Here is a 4,103-nt window from a genome sequence, read left to right on the forward strand (position 1 = left end):
CGACGGTGAGCTGCGTCCCCCGGCGGCTCCGATCTTGAAATTGCTCCTCCTCCGGCGGCAATCGAACGAACTAAGGTGGTGAGGAAGATCAGTGGTGAGAGGGGAGTCGAGTGGTGTGAGAGGAGCTTGCTGGGAGGGCCTCTATTTATAGCGGCGAGGGGTGCCGCGGGGTGCTGCAAGGGCGCGGCCATGGCGTGGCGTTTCCAGCGAGTGAAAGGGCAAGCGAAGGACGGGAGCGTGTAGGCCTTGTCCTGGCGATGCTCGAGGAGTAGCTGGCGCAGCAAAAGGGGGATGGGATTGCTCGGGCGCGTGCAATGTCTATCACTGGGCGCGCGGCATCATTTCGTCTCGGGCGACGGTGCAGGGCAGGCACGGGCGTTCGTCTAGCTTGTAGAGGGTGCAGAGGCGATGCTCGAGGCGGTGCTAGGGATGCAGGGCAAGGACGGTGGCGTGCAAGTGGACGACGTCCTTGCGCGTCCAGGGCGTGATCACCACGCCGGCTGGCACGTCCTGGCAAGGTTTGGACACGGGCGTTCTGGGCAGTGCCGTGCAGTGGCGATCGATCCAGTGGTACGGGCGTGATCCTGGTGCTCCAGAGATGCTCAAGGACAAGAGGAAAGGTTGAGAGGGAGGCCAGAGAGAGGGATGCCCAAAGGTGGCCGGGGTACATGGCACGGCATAGTTTTAGGGTTTTTCTTCTTCCTCCTCTCACTTTAATCGACCAGGGCAGGTACTAGGGTGAAGCAGGGGTGGTAAGAGAGTGTGATGATCAAGAATTAAAGGGGTTTAGGGAAGAAACCAGTGTGTAAAAGGGTGTGTCTCAAATTGGAAAAGCTGCCTGCAAGGTGTTCGATCATATGGCCGCATGAACTTTTCTTTTGAATTTTGAAATTCTTTTTGGTGAATCTCATTTATATAAATATTGTGATGTATTGGTGGTGGTGGCACTCAATTTGGAATTGATTTGCAACTTTTCAAAATTTGGGGTGATCTTCTTTTCTCTCCCGGGTTCCCTCTTTGCCCTCTTATTCTGGTCAACCTAGTCAACTTTAGGGAGGGTGGTCAACATCAAAGTTACTCACCTTGACATGGTCTTGGATGACCTGGCTTTAGTTGACCTTGCTTAGTTTAAGATTTGAGAAATACAGAGGGGTAAAGTAGTGAAGAAAATAATTTTGGGTTAAGTGACCATTATCACATGTATGATGAAATCTTGATTTCTTTTGATTTGATTCTTGATCCAAGGATGCAAAAGTGTTAGTTTATCACATTGAAGCATTTTAGAAGCAATGGGGCAAGCAATCTTGGCCTTGGTTGAGGATTTGTTATTTTACATAAAGGGTATGTGAGTGAGAAATGGGTTTTTCCCATTTTCTCTAATTCTTCTCAATTTAGGGTTTAGTGATCTTGGTTAGTGTTCATATAACAATATTTAATCATACTAACACTCATCATGGCAATTGCACAAAAGAATATCACTCAAATGCATATATCTATATGTGGCACTATATGCATAGAAAAAGTTTTTGTTAATTGCAAATTTTGGGTTCGGGGAATTTCTCTTTCTTGTTTATTATTGTTGAAACTTGGGATGTTACAAACCCTTCCCCCTTACAAAAGATCTCGTCCCGAGATCTGAGAAAACTAGGTACTAAAGAGATCTGGGTACTCAGTCCTCATAAAGTCTTCTCTCTCCCAAGTGGCTTCTTCTTCGGTGTGATTACTCCATTGGATCTTCAGAAACTTGATACTTCTGCACGGTGGTTGAAAGCTTCTTCCAGGATGCGAATAGGTACTTCGCGGTAGGTCAGATCTGAGTTGATATCCACAGCTTGATGGTCGATGTTCTTGAAAACCTCGGTCTTCTCAGGTACTTCTAAACACTTCCGGAGTAGCGAGATGTGAAACACATTGTGTACCGCTGACATTTCTTCCGGTAACTCCAGCTGATAGGATACTTCTCCTCGGCGACTCAGGACCTTGAAGGGTCCGACATATCGGGGTGCGAGCTTTCCCTTAAGCTGGAATCTCTGCATTCCCTTAAGAGGGGACACTTTGAGATATACGAAATCTCCGATCTCGAAGGTCATCTCTCGGCGTCTCTTGTCGGCGTAGCTCTTTTGTCTTGATTGGGCTGTCTTGAGGTACTCACGAATCTTGTGAACCTTCTCTTCGGCTTCTCGGAGAATGTCTGGTCCAAAGATTTGACTCTCTCCTACTTCCGACCAATTCAGAGGGGTACGGCACTTCCTTCCATACAGTGCTTCGAAGGGGGCCATCTGCAAGCTGGCTTCGTAGCTGTTGTTGTACGAGAATTCTGCGTACGGCAAGCAGTCTTCCCACTTAGATCCATACTCTAGCACACATGCTCTCAACATATCTTCTAATATTTGGTTGACTCTTTCAGTCTGTCCATCTGTCTGCGGGTGATAGGCTGTGCTGAAATTCAGACGAGTTCCGAGTCCTTCATGTACTTTCTGCGTAATCGGGAGGTGAATTGGGATCCTCTGTCGGATACTATCGACTTCGGTGTTCCGTGCAGGCTGACTATCCTTGAGATATATAGCTCTGCGAGTCTCGGTCCTTGATAGGTGGTCTTGACGGGGATGAAGTGGGCGACTTTGGTCAGTCTGTCGACCACTACCCAGATGGAATCATTTCCTTTACTAGATTTGGGCAGTCCGGTGATGAAGTCCATTCCTACGGAATCCCACTTCCATTCGGGAATCTGTAGGGGTTGCAACAGTCCTGCGGGGCGTTGGTGTTCTGCTTTGACTCTTTGACAGATGTCACACTTGGCGATGTAGCTTCCAATTTCTCTCTTCATTCCATGCCACCAGAATTGTTCCTTCAAATCCTGGTACATCTTGGTTCCTCCGGGGTGAATGGAGTATAGGGTGTCGTGAGCTTCTTTTAGGATAACTTGCTTCAATTTCGAGTCCGACGCACGCAAAGGCGCTTGTTATACCATAGCACTCCTTCTTCATCTACGGTGAATCCTGGTGCTTTTCCGGCGGCTATTTGGTTCTTGATTCCGTCAATGCTAGCATTTCCTTCGAGCTTCTTTGATCCGACTAATCGGGGTGGGTTGGAGTTCAATGCTGGCAAGGTATCCTTCGCTAACAGTTCAAGTCTAAACTGTTCAAACTCTTCAAACAGGCTAGGTTGCTCAATTGCTAACATGGAGTTCAACCGACACGGCAGTCTACTCAGAGCATCTGCTACCACGTTGGCCTTGCCGGTGATAGTGGATTTCCATGTCGTAATCCTTGATTAACTCAATCAAACTGCGCTGTCTCATATTCAGCTCCTTCTGCGTGAAGATATACTTCAGGCTCTTGTGATCCGAATAAACCTCGCATCGATTACCCATGAGGTAATGACGCCAAACTTTCAGTGCTAACACCACCGCTGCTAGCTCTAAGTCATGGGTTGGGTAGTTCTGTTCATGCGGCTTCAGCTGTCTTGATAGGTAGGATATCACTTTGCCTTCTTGCATCAGCACACATCCAAGACCAATCTTGGAGGCGTCACAGTACACATCAAAGGGCTTGGTAATGTCCGGCATAACCAGTATTGGGGCTGTTGTCAATCTTAACTTGAGCTGTTGAAAGCTCGCTTCACACTTGTCGGTCCATTCGAACTTCCGGTCCTTCTTCAACAATTGGGTCATCGGTCTTGCTATACTCGAGAATCCTTCAACGAATCGGCGGTAGTATCCCGCCAATCCGAGAAAAGCACGGACTTCGGTCTGAGTGGTTGGGGCTTTCCATTCTTCAACAGTCTTGATTTTTGCGGGGTCAACGGCAATTCCTCCGGCTGACAAGATGTGACCCAAGAATCCTACTTCTTTCAACCAGAACTCACACTTGCTGAACTTGGCATACAACTGATGTTCCCGAAGGGTATCTAGGACCACTTCCAAATGTTGCTCATGTTCTTCCTCGGACTTGGAGTATATGAGGATGTCGTCGATGAAGACAACCACAAACTTGTCCAGGAAGTTCATAAAGATCTTATTCATGAGATTCATGAAGTAAGCGGGGGCATTGGTCAATCCAAATGACATGACATTGTACTCATACAATCCATATCTGGTGGTA

The sequence above is a fragment of the Lolium perenne genome, chromosome 3 (assembly GCF_019359855.2).
Source record: "Lolium perenne isolate Kyuss_39 chromosome 3, Kyuss_2.0, whole genome shotgun sequence".
NCBI classification, from domain to species: Eukaryota; Viridiplantae; Streptophyta; class Magnoliopsida; order Poales; family Poaceae; genus Lolium; species Lolium perenne.